General features: G+C 45.1%; 2 long non-coding RNA genes across 2 annotated transcripts in view; both read left to right on the top strand.

The window, feature by feature from the left end:
- LOC137542065 (uncharacterized) overlaps nucleotides 1–19,929 on the top strand; it is a 170,937-nt gene that overhangs the window by 72,928 nt on the left and 78,080 nt on the right. The gene's annotated exons all lie outside the window — the stretch shown is intronic.
- LOC137540800 (uncharacterized) lies at nucleotides 14,556–16,898 on the top strand. The gene is made up of 3 exons (XR_011025051.1): nucleotides 14,556–14,641; nucleotides 14,728–14,829; nucleotides 16,479–16,898. It is a non-coding gene; the product is annotated as an uncharacterized lncRNA (long non-coding RNA).

Raw genomic sequence — 19,929 nt, 5'->3', positions numbered from 1 at the left:
AGAGAGAGCTGGAGGAAGCCCAGGTACATATAAAACATAATTCCCATCGTCTCAGGTTCACTTTAAAAGATTGACCAGAATGATTAATAGTGGACCAGTGGCATACCTAGGGCATTTGACACCCGGTGTTGAGTATTATAAGACACCCCCCCCCCCCCCAAAGAAAAAGGAAAAGAGCGAGTGAGGCATACTAAGAGTGCTACGGGACGTACTGCCTGGTATAAGTTTCCCAGTATAGGTAGAAATTATAGTTTCCCCAGTATATGTAATAAAGTTGTCCCCGGTATAGGTAGCTAGTATAGTTTCCCCCAGTATGGGTAGCAATTATAGTTTCCCCAGTATATGTAAGAAAGTTGTCCCCAGTATAGGTAGCTATTATAGTTTCCCTCATTATAGGTAGCTATTATAGTTTCCCCCAGTATAGGTAGTATAGATTTCCATAGTATAGTTGCGCCCAGTGTAGGTAGCATAGTTGCGCCCAGTGTAGGTAGTATAGTTGCCCCCAGTGTAGGTAGCATAGTTGCCCCCAGTGTAGGTAGCATAGTTGCCCCCAGTGTAGGTAGCATAGTTGCGCCCAGTGTAGGTAGCATAGTTGTGCCCAGTGTAGGTAGCATAGTTGCCCCCAGTGTAGGTAGCATAGTTGCCCCCAGTGTAGGTAGCATAGTTGCGCCCAGTGTAGGTAGTATAGTTGCCCCCAGTGTAGGTAGCATAGTTGCCCCCAGTGTAGGTAGCATAGTTGCGCCCAGTGTAGGTAGCATAGTTGCGCCCAGTGTAGGTAGTATAGTTGCCCCCAGTGTAGGTAGCATAGTTGCCCCCAGTGTAGGTAGCATAGTTGCCCCCAGTGTAGGTAGCATAGTTGCCCCCAGTGTAGGTAGCATAGTTGCCCCCAGTGTAGGTAGCATAGTTGCCCCCAGTGTAGGTAGCATAGTTTCCCCCAGTATAGGTAGCTATTATAGTTTCCCCCAGTATGGGTAGCAATTATAGTTTCCCCAGTATATGTAAGAAAGTTGTCCCCAGTATAGGTAGCTATTATAGTTTCCCTCATTATAGGTAGCTATTATGGTTTCCCCCAGTATAGGTAGTATAGATTTCCATAGTCTAGTTGCGCCCAGTGTAGGTAGCATAGTTGCCCCCAGTGTAGGTAGCATAGTTGCCCCCAGTGTAGGTAGCATAGTTGCCCCCAGTGTAGGTAGCATAGTTGCCCCCAGTGTAGGTAGCATAGTTGCGCCCAGTGTAGGTAGCATAGTTGCCCCCAGTGTAGGTAGACAAATAGACAAGACAAATAACATTTATATTGCGCTTTTCTCCTTGCGGACTCAAAGCGCCAGAGCAGAGCAGCAGCCACTAGGGCGCGCTCTATTGGCAGTAGCAGTGTAAGGGAGACTTGCCAAAGGTCTCCTACTGAATTAGTGCTGGCTTACTGAACAGGTAGCATAGTTGCGCCCAGTGTAGGTAGCATAGTTGCGCCCAGTGTAGGTAGCATAGTTGCCCCCAGTGTAGGTAGTATAGTTGCCCCCAGTGTAGGTAGTATAGTTGCCCCCAGTGTAGGTAGTATAGTTGCCCCCAGTGTAGGTAGTATAGTTGCCCCCAGTGTAGGTAGTATAGTTGCCCCCAGTGTAGGTAGTATAGTTGCCCCTGTATAGATAGTATACTTGCCCCCAGTGTAGGTAGTATAGTTGCCCCGGGAGGGAGAAGCAGCACAAAAAGGATGGGAAGCACGGACAGTGGCGGGGAAGGGGGCCAGAGCCCCCCTCACCTCGGTCCCCTCCTTCTGCTCTCTCCCCCTCCATATATGCAGTGGCAAGCAGGCGGGCGGAGAATTACTCACCTGACTTCTGCGTTCCAAGCGCTGGAGTGCAGGGTCACCGTCCCCACAGGTCGCCACCTTCAATGCCGCCCACTGACCTTCAGCTAATCAGGAAGCACAGTGGGCGGCATTGAAGGTGGAGACCTGTGGCGACTATGACACTGCAATACACTGCTTGAAACGCAGAAGTCAGGTGAGTAATTCTCCGCCCACCTCCTTGGTGCCGCATATATGAAGGGAGAGAGCGCAGAAGGAAGGGGACCCAGGTGAGGGAGGTTGGGTTGCAGGCCCCCCCTCCTCGCCACTGTCCGCGCTTCCTCTCCTCCTTGCGCTGCTTCCCAGCTCATGGCCCCTGTGGGGAGTCTTGGTGACACCCCCTCCCTGTCAGTCACCCGGTGTGCCACGCCCCCTGCCGCCCAATGGTAGGAATGCCCCTGTCCTGGACATGATTGTTGCAGGAGGAGGAAATGATGTAAGCAAGTAATTGAACTGATTAGCACATGTGCTTGCCACATTATAATCATTATCATTCAATAACCTGTACACCATAGCTCCCAACTGTCCCTCTTTTGGGGGGACAGTCCCTCTTTGGGAACCCAATCCCTCTGTCCTTCTTTATTTGTCCCTTGTTCTGGACTGATGTGCAGATCTGTGTAAATAGTTTTATTCCCTGAAAAATGTGTTTAGAATCCATTAAAGCGGGCCTAAACTCAGAACTTCCTCTGCTCTAAAAGATAACAGCATAATAACCTTTAAAGAAAAACATTTTTGTTACAGCTGATACAAATTTTGCCATAAATCTGCAGTGTATCTACTTCCTGCTTTCATGGAAGCAGACTTTGTTAAAGGATACCCGAACTGAAATGTGACATATGTGTGTGCTAGGCACTACACATACACATACATGTGTATGTGTAGTGCCTAGCACACAAATAACTATGCTGTGTTCCTTTTTTTCTTTCTCTGCCTGAAAGAGTTAAATATAAGGTAAGTGGCTGACTCAGTCCTGACTCAGACAGGAAGTGACTACAGTGTGACCCTCAATGATAAGAAATTCCAACTATAAAACACTTTCCTAGCAGAAAATGGCTAATGAGAGCAAGAAACAGGTAAAAAAAAAAGGGGAATTTCTTATCAGTGAGGGTCACACTGTAGTCACTTCCTGTCTGAGGTAGGACTGAGTCAGCCACTTACATACCTGATATTTAACTCTTTCAGGCAGAGAAAGAAAAATAGGAACACAGCATAGTTATTTGTGTGCTAGGCACTGTACATACACATGTCTATCTCATTATGTCACATTTCAGTTCGGGTATCCTTTAAAGCAAGTCTGAAAGTTTGAATAGAATAAAAAATACCTAAGAAGGGGGGAAGGCTCTGGGTCCTACAGAGCCTTCCCATTCTCCTCACAGTTCCCGCGTCCCAGCGCTGGATACCCGGTTCAAATTTCCCACCGTGGGAGGCTTCCGAAGGCAGGCTGCTGTGTACTGTGAGTGCGCAAGGGAGGGCACCCAACACAGAAGAGAGCAGGCTATGATCCATGGGTCATAGACTAACGAGGAAGACATGAGATGACTGGGAAGGCTCTACAAGCCCCAGATCTTCCCTCTCCTTAGGTGAGTATCTGGTTTTTTGTTTTTTTAACAGGCAAAGGCCTCGATTCATCATTGTCTTTGAGATAACTTTTTCCAGTTTGTTAAATTACCAAATTCGAAGTTTATAGATTTCTAGTTGTAGTCATCAAGGTTTTTCCGCATTCGATGTGAATTCGATAAAATATCGATAACAATTCGGTAACCATTCTAACGTGTCGATATTTCCATTTTACAGCGGTAATTTAACACAAGGCCACAAGATTCCCTTGGAATTGTGGGTAAAAAGGCAGTCCTTTGAACACCACGTAGCAACATTCCGAATAGGGCTTAACACCTGGACCAGGATTCTGGAAGTGGCTTAGGACAATCCCACAATTTCACCAGCTACGGCTTGATAGGAGCCTTTTCTGAAAACATGTAGTGCAGCTAGCAATTTAGTTAACCCTGGCAATGCCTGTGTTCTCTTACAAGATGATTCAAGAGAAATGCAGATGTCCTGGTATAGAAAATAAATCCATTCTCTTACAAATTGATATGGTTCTAGACCTTATTCTTGCTCTTCTGCGCCTTGGAATCACTCTCAGCTGATACATAATCACTTCACATGGCTCCATCTTCTCTGTCAGCAATGATCTGACAGGAATAACCACAGAGCAGTGAAGGAGATAACTAATCCTAACTGTAACGCTAAACCACGCCCACTTTCATTTTCATGAATTGCACTTTCTTCCGTTTTATCGCATCATTGCCGATTACCGAATGCTCGCTAACAGCTGTAGATAACTTTAATGAATCCTGAATTCAACTTATCGAGTTCGGTATTTTACCAAGCTGTCAGTAATTAATTCAATAAGTCTTGATGAATCGAGGCCTAAATTCTTTAAAGGGAACCAGAGATGAACGTTTCACACAAAATAAACATATCAGTTGATAGCTTGTAAAGAATAAATGCTCTACCTGATAATTTTGCCGCTCTGGTGTGCCTTTTTTAGTGTTTTTTATCCATTATTGCTCCAGGAAAAATCAAATATGGCCGCCGGCTCATATCACTTCTGCTTCCAGGTTATGAGGTGTTCTGGATGTGCTGTCTAGGCTATATGAGACTAGGCTGCTATCTAGGCTAAATGCAGCCTTTCATCTATGTGCTTTCATATTGGTATGATCTGCCTGTAGGAAGTGTCACTGAAAATAACTGCATTTTCATTCCTATGAGAATCTAGTGCACACAGAGCACACAGGGATCATATTACAGCCACAGAGCTTCTCTCTCAGGAGCAGCCCCCTCCCAGTCATCACAGCTCTCAGTATGCAAAGCAGAAGATCTAAGCCAGGAGGGGGAAGGCTTGGGCTTGAAAGGACTTCACAGAAGAGTGACTCAGCTATAATGATTCCAGGTCAAACCTCGACTGAATTGTCGGTGGATTCTTATCACAGTTGCTAATAGACTAATTAAGCAGATAACAATGAAACTAAAAGCAGGGTAGGTGTTTACTGTCATGTTCCCACTGATAAATGTAATAAAATACATGAGGGTGCTTCATCTCTGGTTCTCTTTAAATTCATACAGGGTACATATCTGTTTTCCTTCTGTCCTGTGCAGTACGGGTCCACTTTAAATTGATATATTTCTTATTTTTAAATGTTAATCTGAATGATAATTATGAACCAGGATAAGAAAGAACCAGCGTAATTTGAATTATAAAACATATTTTTTCTTAGGAAATCTTTATGGTATGCGTGACTAGGGATGTGCCAGGGGCATGATTAGGGGTGTGGCCTAAGTGTCCCTTTTTCTTATCTCAAAAAGTTGTGAGGTATGTGTACACACTTGTTTCTTACCATCGTTGTACGTCGGTCAGTGTAATTTTATGAATGATTGAGAGCGAACTCTCACAGAATGGCCTAGCGACAATTTTTATCTTCTGTGTACGTAGCTTAGCTCTAGCTCCAACCCATGAAAATAAAATCAGAATGCTGGATGTTATTTTTAGCTTATCACTATGTTCACATGAGAAGATGGCTTCTGTTTATGCAGTGTTGGACAGTGTAAGCATGCTTGTCGATGCACCCATCTATAATTGAATAGCCAATCCTGCTGACATCGTATTTCCGCAGCAAGCTCTACAACATGCTACATGCCATTATCCGCGGTGTACAGAGGACTGAAGTGCAGATCAGTGTTTCTCTGCTGCCTGTTGTCATCATTTCCAGCACACATGAAAGAGCGATAGACAAAAGGATTGAGTAACAGCCCCTGTCACCTCCAGACCCCCGCAGGCTAGCAGCCAGGGGTCCATACTGATCAATAACATCTCTCATCTCCTCCCTCCTATCCTCAACATACTGACAGTTAATTAGGAGGTATCAGATCAGGGAGCCACACAGAAAGGGGCGTCAGGTCCCTGTGTATATACTACAGTGTAATGTAATCAGTAGGTGGAATATAGATTCCCTAAAGTATACCTTACTCTATAGTATAATGCACAAAAAGAGCTATTTTTAAACTTCCTGAAATCCAGCTCTTCATAGAGGACTGTGTTCTTATACTGTGCATCATGTATAAGAAAACTAGATTATCGATAAGCATTGTGCATGGAGACTTGTGTGGCAATGACGTAGCTATAGCCCTCAGCGCCGTAATGCAGAATTTGGACCCCACATTAAATGTGCTCCTTCCCACACCAGTATAGTAGCCAGATGTGCCCCAGACTAAGTTTTTGGAGGCCCCATGCAGCCCATAATATGAGTCCCGTCCCCCCCCCCCCCCCCGAAGGGAGCGGTGTGCGAAGTGTCGTGTTGAAAAATAGGCGTGGCCCCACCAATGAAGTGGGCATGGCGATGGCATGAGTGTGGATCGAAATATTAGCAAAATACAGGTAGTCCTCCAGGTTAACAAATGAGATAGGGCCTGTATGTCCACTTAACCTGAATCCATTCTCTATGGTCCCCCACTCTTCTCCCTGTGTCCCTTTTCTCCCCCTCTGTCACCTGTTTTTGCCTCCCTTGTCCCCCTCTGTGTCACCTCATGGCCCGTCTTATCTCTGTTTTCTCTGTGCCTCTTTCCACCCCTTGTGCCTCTTTTGTGCCCCTCTTGTCCCCCTTTGTGTCAGCTCTTGTACCTCTGTCCTAGCCATGTATAGGTGCCCCCCTATAGGTATCCAGGTATCGGTCCCCCAGTATAGGTAGCCAGGCAGAGGTACTCCCTGTATAGGTATAAGTGGTGTAGCAATAGGGGTTGCAGAGGTTGCGACCGCATCGGGGTCCACTAGGGGCTCTTCTTCATCCATCTTATTAGCTTTTTATTGGTGTTATGCTGGAAATGAACACCTCTATGTGCTTTGAATAATGGTAATCCTTAACAAACTGTTTGCTTACTCTAAATGCAGCTCTCTGAAACGGCAACTGCCTTTGATAGGTTTTGGTGCTAGATATCAATAGAGTGCTTGGTGCCCCATGTAAAACTCGCACCTGGGCCCCAAGCTCCTTAGTTATGCAACTGAAAGGTATCCAGGTATAGGTTGCCAGGTACAGGTGGTGCCCCAGTATAGGTAATGAGCTAAAGGTGCTGCAGTATAGTTTCCAGGTACAGGTGGTACCCCAGTATAGGTAGTGAGTTAGAAGTGCTGCAGTATAGGTTGCCAGGTACAGGTGGTGCCCCAGTATAGGTAGCGAGCTAAAGGAGCTTGCAGTATAGGTTGCCAGATTGTTAAAGACTTACGTAACCCTGTTCTAGCGTGGATTCGTCGGGCTCTCCTGCTCTCCCCACACTCTTCTCCTCTCACCGCGTCTTATCAACACGGTTACTTCCGGCGGCACAGCTGACATCATTAGGCGTCGTCATGTAATCATGGAGACAGGACGTGAACCTGGCGGTGGTGATAGGAGGAGAGAGCGGGCCCGGTGACGGGACAGTTCTGGGACTGAGTGCTTTACAGGTGCATTGATGGGCTATGACCAAGCAGTGCTTTCTGTTGCTATGGATGGGGGGGGTGGGGGGGGGGGGGACAATCATGTGGTGAACCGTGGAACAGTTTCTGATGGGCAGGATGAGGGAACAATGCACTCATCCCAGATGATCCAGCACTTTGGATCGTTCGGCAATATATCAGGGTGGCAGTACACACCAGATTCTCAGCAGCACCTGCCTGAGTTTAGTGTGTAAATAAGGCTTGAGTCAATGCTTAAAGGGACACTTAAGTCAAACAAAAAAAAGAGTTTTACTCACCTTAGGCTTCCAATAGCCCCCTGCAGCTGTCCGGTGCCCTCACCGTCTCCCTCCGATCCTCCTGGCCCCGCCGGCAGCCACTTCCTGTTTCGGTGACAGGAGCTGACAGGCTGGGGACGCGAGTGATTCTTGACATTCCCAGACACATTAGCACCCTCTATGCTGCTATATGGTATATGATATATGCTATAGCAGCATAGATGGCGCTATTGTGGCCAGGAACGCGAAGTATTACTCGCGTCCCCAGCCTGTCAGCTCCTGTCACCGAAACAGGAAGTGGCTGCCGGTGGGGCCAGGGGGATCGGAGGGAGACGGTGAGGGCACCGGACAGCTGCAGGGGGCTATTGGAAGCCCCAGGTGAGTAAAACTCATTTTTTTTGTTTGACTTAAGTGTCCCTTTAACATCAGAGGTTTTGGCCCTAAATTATTAGCCACTCTGTGTGCAAACAGGTTTTCATTCTTTCTGTTGCTAAGTAATTCATCTTTTATGAAGGCAATCTGAAAAGTGGCACCTCACCTGGTGACCCAGAATATATTGGCGTAAAAAGATGCAGATGAATTTTGTTGTTCAAAAGCACTAATCTAGGTCCTCATCATTTTTGGCCTTCTTCAGATAGTTAGGTTGATAGTTGCTAGTTGCCACGGTAATGTTATGTGGAAGCTGATTGGTCAGCCCATATCACTGTGATGGTCTGCTGTTTGGTGGAACGTAATGCTTATTTGTGTGCGATATTTCCTTATCTGGAGTAGAGAAAACGATCGTGCATGGATATATTTTTAGCTATTTACCTCATGAGAGGACAGTGCACCTGGTGTATTGAAGCTGTTGCAAATCTCTGTGGTACGGCTGTGCCATTAGGGATGAGTTCTCAAATGTATCAATAATAATCATATATAAAATCATTTAATCAGGACTATTCTCCTAGGTGAGATTTTCACAATTTACCAAATAAAATGCTTTTTAAACCACCAGCAAGCAAGAAAATACCCAGAATCAGGGGTGTTAGTATGATCCTAAGATATCCGGGGCACTTTTTTGCACTACAGACAAAAAATGGGTGTGGCCACACACCATAATGTGGGTGTGATCATGAGTGGAGCCACATTTATCTGAACTTAAAGAGGAACTCCAGTGAAAAAAATGTAATTAAAAAAAAGTACTTAATTTTTACAATAATTATGTATAAATGATTGTCAGTGTTTGCCCATTGTAAAATATTTTAAATCCCTGATTTATATTCTGACATTTATTACATGGTGACATTTTTACTGTTGGCAGGTGATGTAGCTGCTGCATGCTGTTTTGGCAGTTGGAAACAGCTGTATACAGCTATTTCCCACAATGCAATAAGGTTCACAGACCGGAAACTGCCAGAAGTACCTCGGTACTCAGAGCTTCTTGTGGGAGGGGTTTCACCACAATGTAAGTCATTCAGCGCCCCCTGATAATCTGTTTGTGAAAAGGAATAGATTTCTCATGTAAAAGGGGGTATCAGCTACTGATTGGGATAAAGTTCAATTCTTGGTCGGAGTTTCTCTTTAACAGCGATCTAAGTAGGCCTGCCCAGCAAAATGTTGCCTGAAGCCCCCCTCTCCATTAATACACATATCACTTTGGCAGTGCCACTTAAACATAACTAGGCAGTTACCTGGCACTACTAGCTTTCTGCTGTGTGGGTTGGCCTGGTTATCTGGCAGTTCCCCCCATAGCATTACCTGACCTTCTAGTGGACCCCCTCCCATGCTCCAGCGGGCCTCCCATTGAGCTCCCTGCATGCCCCCATAAAAGCACCACAGCACCCAGCATTCCCCCATAGAGGCTCCAAAAGATGTCTGCAGAATCTGCAGACCAAACAGCCAGAGGTGAGTCCTGCCGCCCGCAGCCTGACTCTGCCTGGAGGCTATCCGGGGCACCCCAGAAGAGATCCGTGGCACGTGCCACTGATCTTTGTGGCTGGCAACACCCCTGCCCAGAATAATTTTGATAGTACTTATTCACCTAATGTTTGGTACTTTTTCAATCGCAGTGCTGAAATGTTGTTTTAAAAAGGTGTAGAATTATCTCCTAGGCGAAAGCGCGGGAGAAAAAGTGAATTGCGTATGGGCCATTGTGTATTTCTGCTGAGTATAAATAACCAATGATATTGTACAGTGATGCCCAGGAAAGCACAATTCCTCCATATACATGAGAAAATGGCTAATCATGGCCTCTGGTCCTGATGTGTATATTAACTAGAGGAAAACAAAGAGGCTTGATTTTTGTGACGGTCCCAACTAAATTATTTTATATATGATTAACACATTTGAGAACTAATCCATAATTGCACAGCTGGGCCATCATGTGGTAATCTGGTCTCACCCTGCATACATTTGAAATGCTGTACGCTAAGTTAGGCAATAGGCACGGGCGGCTTTAAACATAAAAGATGAATTGCGGTAGTAGAATATCGGTAAATTTACCAATATTCTACAACCTGATTGAGATAGTGAAATATCGGCAATATTTGCAACTTCTCCCCTACTCTCACACAGAACCCTTCCCCCCCCCTCCCCCAGGGCAACTAACAACCTATATCTCAGGCAACGAACAACCTACCCCCCTCAAGCAACTAATAACCATCCCACCAGGCAACTAACAACCTACCCCTGCTAGTAAAAAATAGCCTGCCCCATCCCCAACAACTAACCTCCTGCAGCCAAAAATCAGCCACCCGCTATGGGAACTGCTATGGGAGCAGCTACAAATCCCGTGCTATTTATAGCCACAGCTCCCATAGCGGGCGGCCCCAGCTCCTGCTATTTAGTGGGCACCCATTTTTTACTGCACAACTATTAACTGCTCCACTCATCCTTTCCACAGTTTGTATACACCAGGTACATTGGCCCCTTATGAGGTATAGAGCTAAAAATAAATCGACAAACTGTTTTCTCTACTCCAGATAAGGAAGTATCAAACAGATATACATTAGGTTCCAGCAAACAGCAGACTATCTCAGTGATATAGGGGTGACCAATCATCAGATTCCACATAACATTACCGTGGCAACTGACACAACATCATCAACCCAACTGTGAAGATAGAAAAAGGCCAAAAATGATGAGGACCTAGATCATTAGTGCTTGTGAACAACAAAATTCATCTGCATTTTTTTACGCCAATATATTCTGGGTCACCAGGTGAGGTGCCACTTTCCATATTGCCTTCATAAAACTCGAATAACTTAGCAAAACAGACATAAAAAAAACCTGTTTCCACACAGAGTGGCCTCAGCATAGCAATTAAGCCACCTCAGGTATGTACATAGGCATGTCCTTGTACAGTTATGTGACACTTTTATTCCATGGGTGACTGCTTAATATAGCACAGAGCAAAGGTGCATCATTAGCTTAGCTGGTAACCGAAACAACTTGGCAGATGGAACAGACAACTTTTCAGTAGTATTTATGCATTTGTATGGCACTGTGATATTCTGTAATGCATTCATGTCACTAACTGTACCTTAGAGGAGCTCTCAACCTAATATTTGCCATAGTCATATGTCTTTTTCCCAATTACTATATATCAGTCTGATATATAGTAATTGGGAAAAAGTCCTTTCAACTGGAAAGACAAACATTATCCTTAATAGGATGTAGTGCACTACACCCAAAAGAACACTTAAAGGGGCACTACAGCGAAAAACTGTAAAATTTTAAATATGTGCAAACAGACAAATAAGAAGTACGTTTTTTTCCAGAGTAAAATGAGCCATAAATTACTTTTCTCCTATGTTGTTGTCACTTACAGTAGGTAGTAGAAATCTGATAGAAGTGACAGGATTTGGACTAATCCATCTCTTTATAGGGGATTCTCAGGGATATATATGTATTTTCAAAAGCACTTAGTGAATGGCAGTTGCTCTGTCCAACTGCCAAAAAACTGTGTAGCGAGCAGGGAAGCTGGCCAGCATCATTGTTTAAATCCTTTTTCAGGAATATCTTTATAAAGAATAAAAGGCTTGCTGAGAATCCCCCATGAAGAGATGGACTAGTTCAAAACCTGTCACTTCTGTCATATTTCTACTACCTACTGTAAGTGACAGCATTATAGGAGAAAGGTAATTTATGGCTCATTTTACTCTGGAAAAAATGTACTTTTTATTTGTATATGTTTGCACATATTTTAAATTTTACAGTTTTTCGCTGAAGTGCCCCTTTAACCCTCCTGAGCCTGTTGGGCATGGCACTCAAGAGGCTTTGCTAGCCTCAGGAGTTCCCCAGTATAAATCTATTAGGTTTAGTGTCTTTACTACATGTTAGCTAGCGCTAGGCTAGCTACCGGTACTAGAGGTGTCTGTCCACCACCCCAATTGCCCCCGATCCCCATGATCCAGCCGCTATATACATACCAAGCCTCTATCCAGCGATTGCCGCAGCCTCCCCGCACAGCTCTGGTCTTCTCTATGGGGAGGTTCGGGACTACGCATGACGTCGGTGGCGGGTACATATCCTCACTAATACCCAGATACCAACCCAATCGTAATCTCAGATCTGCTCGTGATCTTCTGTTGTCCTCCTCTAGAATTTCCTCTTCATGTTTACAAGATTTTGCACACGCTTCACCCCTCCTCTGGAACACATCCATCACTCGGCAACCTTTGTTACCTTTAAACGCTCTCTAAAAACTCATTTGTTCCGACAAGCATCTGCGCTACCTTAGGGCCACTTCCCTTTGTCCTAAGACCAAATTGCAACGAGACTGCTATGGACTTCAGTTATGGAGGAGTCTCGGCGGCGGCCCGGAGGTAAGAAGCCGCACCACTCTGCTATGCCTGCGGAAAGACCAGGGGGGACAGAGGGACACAAACGCACACTTCAAAGCTGCCAGACATCATTGTTGGCACGCTGGGGGGTAACATGGCCACCTGATTGTGCATGTGGTAAGCAAAAGAAACCACGCCATTTTGCATAAGTCTGCGGAGACACTCGAGGGGAGAGGCTTCAAAGCTGCCAAACATTCTTCTTTGGTGGCATGCTGGAGGGTAACACAACTACCTGATTGTACCTGCAGCACTGAGCACAGGAGTGGGGGAGAAGGGGGCATGGCAGGCAGCAGATAGCTTTTTCTTTTACACTATGATGCAGGGTTGTTGTTAGGATCCTCAGAGATCCAGGGCAAGTTTGGGCACTCCAGCCGGAAAATGGGTGTAGCCATGCACCAGAATGTGGGTGTGGGTGGAGCCAAATTTACATGAACGTAACAGCAGTCTAAGTAGGCCTGCCCAGCAAAATGTTGGATGAAGCCGCCCTCTCCATTAATACAAAATGCAGCATATCCCATAAATAGGCAGTATCACTTAAACATAACTAGGCAGAGTTACCTGGCTTCTGTGCTGGCTGGTCTGGCTTTCTGCTGGACAGGCTGGTCTGCTGTCAAGTGGGTTATCTGGCAGTTAGCCCAAAACATTCCCTGACCTTCTAGTGGACCCCCTCCCTTGCTCCATTGGGCCTCCCATTGAGACAATACATTTCCCAGCATGCCCCCATACAGGCATCACAGCACCCAGCATGGCACCACATCACCCAATATGCCCACATAGAGGCACCACAGTACCCAGCATACCCACCATTGAGGCACCACAGCTGACCTGGGGACATCCGGGGCACCCTAGATTAGATCGGGGCACATGCCACTGATCTGTAGGGCTAGCAACACCCCTGCTGTGATGGGTGCTGCACTCGGAGGTCACTACCTGGAGGGTCGTGCAGCCTTCAAAGCATAGCATTTTCTTTTACCATATATTGTAGTGAGGGCTGCATCAGGAGGGGGAGGCACTAATGACTATCCTGAAGTCCATAAATGCACCCTCTTCCCTCAGCTTCTGCCAAAGCAACAAATGCAGCACAGTGGAGCACTCTTAACATTTTTCTGAGTCTTGGATTATCATTTCCAGCTGCACCAATACAGCATTTCCTACCCTCGGCTTATACTCGGGTCAATCATTTTTTCATGGTTTTCTATGTAAAAGTTAGGGGGTCGGCTTATACACGGGTCTGCTTATAAGCGAGTATATATGGTATGTGTTCAGATGTTTTGTTAAATATATTGAAAATTCTAGATAGCGCTAAAAGGATCACTCCTTTTTGACTCTACTGCATAGAGGCTAAAGATGCATTCTTCAGCTTTATATGGTAATCATTTCTCATTGTATGCCATGTTTTTGGATTTTTTTTTTTGTACGAGGTTTTGATTCTTCTTTTTGAAGTGTCTGTACTCGAGCATCTTTTTCAAAATAAAAATTATACATTAAAAAAATCTTTATTGCACAAGGAGACAAAATAATTTCCCTTTTTAATTTCAAAAAATAAATTCAAAATATACAAATATCGTACAGCAAAACAATAACTTCTTCATGAGGCCAATAAAATTGTACTGTCTGACTTGGAGTAATAAGTATATACTGTGTTTCTAGGCAACAACACTAGTTTTGTTTTGGACAATGCCTGCCCTTCATCAGGCCTCTTTGTACTAAAATTATTCTCCTCAGACCAAATCTGTACGAAAACAACTGTTCACATATTCTGCGTTTTGGAACGCATGGAAAGAGCACAGAAAACGCATGTATAAAAACGCATGCGTTTGTACGCGTTAGTGATGCGTTTGTATGCGTTTTTTCTATGCGTTTTTTTCCCAGAGAAAACCAAGCGTTTTTGATTAAAGGGGAAGTAGTTTGTAAAGTTTTTTTTTTTGCATTGTAGGTGGTGATGTCATTTCCTGGGTGTGGGTTGTGAAGGTGTTGTCAAGGGGAAAGGAGTTTGCTGGTGTGTGGTGAGCGAGAAAATGTATTTTTTAGCAGGTTTAGCTTTGATTATTATCATTGCGATTGTTACCAGGAAACAAGCAAAGCACAGGAGGTACTGGGTACACCCTTTATTGACGGAGAGGAGAGAGAAGGGCCAATTTTGGACATTGTACAATGATTTGCGCAAGCACCCAGATAAATTTTTTAGTTATGCCCGCATGTCTATTGTGAGGTAAGATTGTTATCATTTCTATTTCTTTCTGTATGTCGGCTGCAATTGTATGTAACACAAAATAAGCAATTGTGCTATGTTTGTAGTTTTGATGAACTTTTGCAAGAGCTATCTCCTGAGCTTCAACGTGAGGATACCCATTTCCGGCGAGCAGTTCCTCCATGTGAACGACTTTTGGTGACTTTAAGGTAAATAACCCAAGTTATTCCTTCCTTGCATCCTCCTTGTGTATGAGACATTACTACTCACCTACTTCACTATGTTTGTGTATTGCTTTCTCATCATTTCGTCAAGTTTTTTTTATACCCTCTCATGGTGTGTTCATGAAATGTTTCCTTCTTTATCATATAATGTATGAAGGCCCCTCCCCCGCCTCCTCCCCACAAACACAAAAAAATGTGATAGTATAAAAATTTGTATCCACTTCCCCCTCTTATTATTCCACTTGCATGTCTGGTGTCAGTATTCATGCTGTAAATGGAAATGATTTATCAAGGCAGATATACAATCAATTTTACTTACCTGTACATTCCTCCAGGGTCACTATTCCAGCATGTCCCTTTTCACAGCTGTGCAATCATCCCTTGTACGCTAGTTCCTCCCCTTCACCATGTATGTTATGCTGCTGACTTGCAGGTAGGGCTGTACTGAATCTGCACAATAGGCGGTGTCAATCACAGGTACGTGTTCCACAGTGTACTGTTCAGTCATTGTGAGGCGCACTTGAGGCTGAATAACATCGGCACTACATGGGCAGTACAGGTTTGTGTGCAACGGATGTTGTAGTACCTGTGTTCTTGAAATTGCGGCTTCTGGAAACTTTGGGTCATTTTCACATTTGTACATAAACATAAGTCCAGTAATTCCTCCTAGCATTTGGTAATGCTACTGCAATCCTGCACATCCTTGTATTAATGTGGTTTGCACCAGCCACCATTTGTAAACATTTATAGTAATATTCACTATTAAAGGGAACCATAGACGAATGGTCATTATAAATAGAATAAGCTTTTATACATACCTGGGGTTTCTTCCAGCCCCATAAGCATGGATCGCTCCCACGCCACCATATTCCGCTTCCTCTATCGCTGGTACCGGGTCCCGTCACTTCCGGCAGATGCGGCCAATTGTCGGCATCACAGGGGCTACCTCCATATTCATACGGCTGTCCAGTATGCGGTATCACGAGTACGTATTTGGAAGGAGGCCCCTGTGATGCGGACAATTCTCCGCGTGTGCTGGGCGACCGGCGGTAATGACGGCACACGGTGCAGACGGATCCAGGCAGCGGTGGTCGCCAGCATGGGAGCTATCTGTGCATACGAGGCTGGAGGAATGGCCAGGTATGTATAAAAGCTTTCCACCAACGTCTCTGGTTCCCTGTAAGGGGCCCATACACCTAAGGATTTTGCTGCTGTTGTACAGTAGTTGGACAATACTGCACCCTGTATTTGTGAAACTTCCTTAGCAGTAAAAGTATGTGATGACACAGGTGTGGATGCTGCAGCGGAGAAGCGAACAGCATACACAGTGTGACTTGCGTGTGCCGGAGCAAGTAATGTATGCAGGGTGGAGGAGGGAACAGCAGCAATGCAACTGAGTGTGATCTGTTTCATGCTGAAAGTGAAACACAATCAGTTTACATGTAATGAATGTATAAGATCCCTTTCTGATCAGATTCGCTCAGAGAGGCATGTATGTTGTGTCTCTTGATATGCTGTCAAATTGAGTATTGTGTGTGTACCTTTAGCTTCCCTTTATTCAGTATCGTCTCATGTGGTATCCCTATACCTCACCCTCTCCATTCAATGTATCTATTTACTTACCTTTTCCCTAGATTTCTGGCCTCTGGACAATCGTATAGTGCCTTACATCTGGAATTTAGACTCGGTAAAAGTACTATCCAGTCCATCGTTCTAAGTACGTGCAAAGTTATTTGGCTGAAGCTGCAACCCAACTTTATGAGATTTCCCGATAAAAAGAAATGGATGGAGGTGGCTGATTTGTATTGGAGAAGATGCAATTTCCCTCATTGTGTTGGTGCAATAGACGGAAAACATGTCCGAATGGTATGTCCACCTTGCAGCGGGAGTAATTTCTACAATTACAAGAAATTTTTCTCTATTGTTTTACTTGCTATCGTTGATGCAGACTATAAATTCTTGTACATTGATGTTGGGTCATACGGCAGCAGTTGCGATTCTGCAATTTATAACCGTTCTAAATTTGGAAGATTGGTGCAAACTGGACGTTTAGACTTGCCTGACCCAAAACCATTGCCAGGGATGAGTGCTCCAAGTTACCCATTTTTTTTTGTTGGGGATGAAGCCTTTGGCCTATCTACGTACATAATGCGGCCATATTCAAGTCGAGCTATGAATGGAAAGAAAGCAACATTCAACACTCGCCTAAGCAGAGCACGCAGAATGGTTGAATGTACTTTTGGAATTCTAGCAGCGAAATGGCGTATTTTCCAAACATCATTGCACATGGCGCCAAAAAATGCTGTGTGTGTGATAAAAGCAGCGTGCATCTTGCACAACTATGTCAGAGAGAAGGAGGGTGTGAATCTAGATGAATCGGACACCCCAATAAATTTGTCAGCTCATCGTGCTGCTCCAAGACCAAACAATGATGCGATACAAATGCGAGATAGCCTTGCAGATTATCTTTTTTCGGTCATAATAAATCTATGGAGAGATTGGTATAAGTCATGAAAATTTGCCTTGCTGAGCATGCTTTATTTGAGTGCAAGTAATTAAATACTTATTGGCACTATTACTAAATTACTATACCTGGCCCTTCATGTCTTCTCTGTGAATTGTTTTGTTATGTGATAGGATTTTACAGATATTGATGTTTACGTAATCTGTGTCACTGGGGAGTTGTATTTTAAGGTGTTTATCTTGAGATTGTGTCTCGGTTTCATTTTTGTCACTAAAAATACTCCGTATCAGAAAACTTGGTCTGTTTTTTTTAACATAGATTTTTTTTTTTTACTTTTATTGTACTTTATATCAAAAAATATGCCTGTATGACTCACTTAACCACTTGCCGACCGCACACTCATAACGTGCGTCGGCAAAGTGGCAGCTGCAGGACCAGCGACGCAGTACTGCGTCGCCAGCTGCAGCCTAATTAATCAGGAAGCAGCCGCTCGTACGAGCGGCTGCTTCCTGTCAAATCACGGCGGGGGGCTCCGTGAATAGCCTGCGGGCCGCCGATGGCGGCTCGCAGGCTAGATGTAAACACAAGTGGAAATAATCCGCTTTGTTTACATTTGTACGGCGCTGCTGCGCAGCAGCGCCGTAAGGCAGATCGGCGATCCCCGGCCAATCAGCGGCCGGGGATCGCCGCCATGTGACAGGAGACAGCCTGTCACTGGCTGCACAGGACGGATAGCGTCCTGTGCAGCCGGATCTCCAGGAGGGGGCCAGGTAGGAGAGGGAGGGGGAGGATTTCGCCGCGGAGGGGGGCTTTGAGGTGCCCCCCCCGCCACCCACAGCAGGCAGGAGAGATCAGACCCCCCCAGCACATCATCCCCATAGGGGGGAAAAAAGGGGGGCAATCTGATCTCCCTGCCTGGACCCTGATCTGTGCTGGGGGCTGCAGAGCCCACCCAGCACAGATCACTCAAACCAGCGCTGGTCCTTAAGGGGGGGTAAAGGGTGGGTCCTCAAGTGGTTAAAATAGACGTTAGAAGACCATTGTTTTGTTTCCACCTATAAATCATATACCTACGTTTTGTGTTCAGTAAACCCACCTCACTGCAGATACCTAAGTTCTGTGTGCAGCGAACACCCCTCAGAGCATTTAATTGTTGTATGTGATTGATGGCCTATAAGGTAATAATTTTAACTACCGAAATATGTGTTGCACACTTACCATTTTTCCATGTTACCTCTACTGAGGTAATTACATTCCTCCCTTACGTTATTGTATGCAGTCCACCACACACACTGCCAAATCCTTCATGTCTACTTCTAAAATACTGTACATCAGGTAGTACATACTTACCTTTTTACACCCAAGACACAAAATGAGTGTAAGGTACTGTTAGCCAAACACATATGTACAATAGTATGTGGCCTATTTTTGTTCACTGTAGTGAACATTGGTAAGCAGTGCATTCTTATCTCTAACATAATGGCCTCGATTCATAAAACTGCCTGCGAGCGGGGAAAGTCGAGCGGGGAAACACCGCTGTCGGTATTTCCGCCTTCAGGGTGGTAATTCATAAAAATTTAGCTACTTGTGATATACGTGCGGAGATACTCCGCTGTAGGCAGGCGTTAGGCTGTCGGGAGACGTGCGGAAACAGGGGAAGCAGGCGGAATCCCTCCGTGCGGTGTTCTCTCTGCAGCTGCTTGGGAGGTCTGTCCCATTCACTGCAATGGATTCCGCACGCTTCTCGCCACATCAGAGGTAGCGGTAATACCCGTCCGCATACCGCTACCTCTAATCTTTATGAATTGACATTTGTTACTGTTGCTGTGATAATCACCGCGCAAGGCGGTGATTGATCACTCTGCTCGCAAATGTCGGCTTTTCATGCGGAAAAAGCCTTTATGAATGCATATTTTGGTGTGTGGTCGGTAAAGTGAGCGTTTTTTTGCATTTCCGAATGCGGGAATGCTTTATGAATCGAGGCCAATGTTGTATTAAAAAATACAATCAAAATAGTTCAACCGAACTTTTATTGTCATGCAAAAGTACGTCCTAAACAACAGGACAGAATATTTGTAAAACCAAAAAATGGTGTACTTTATAAAAGTTACAACAATTGTCTTTCTAGACAGAACTTGTTCCAAAAACAAAACTTCAAGATAGTTTTTTCGGAATTGTCCAAAAACATAACATACAATTGAAACAGTTGGGTGTTGCAAACAGTATCACAGCTACTTACTTAATACAGTATTTCTCTAATAATTTGTACCAACCTAAATTGGTGTTGACTTTAAATGCATATTTGCATGCAAATGTAAATAACCTTTGCTGGTAAAGTAGTTGTAACGGTAGTAACAGGGCCGGCCCGCCCATGAGGCGGGGTGAAACTTTTGCCTCAGGCGGCACTTCTGGGGGGGCAGCACCTGCCCGTCCGTGGGTGTGGGGGGCGCCCGAGCTTGAGGGGATAGCGGGCAGGAAGGGGGTATTGGGCCTATCGGCGGGGAGGGGGGTCGGACCCCCCCCCTCCCTCGCCTGGGTCCCCCGTCCTCCGCTCCCCTCCAGCTTTAAAAACTTCCGTGCTGGCTGCAGCTATGTGTAAAAGAGGCAACAGGCGGGATCAC

The sequence above is a fragment of the Hyperolius riggenbachi genome, chromosome 12, assembly GCF_040937935.1.
Source record: "Hyperolius riggenbachi isolate aHypRig1 chromosome 12, aHypRig1.pri, whole genome shotgun sequence".
Taxonomy (NCBI): Eukaryota; Metazoa; Chordata; class Amphibia; order Anura; family Hyperoliidae; genus Hyperolius; species Hyperolius riggenbachi.
This window is presented reverse-complemented; position numbering and strand designations above follow the sequence as displayed.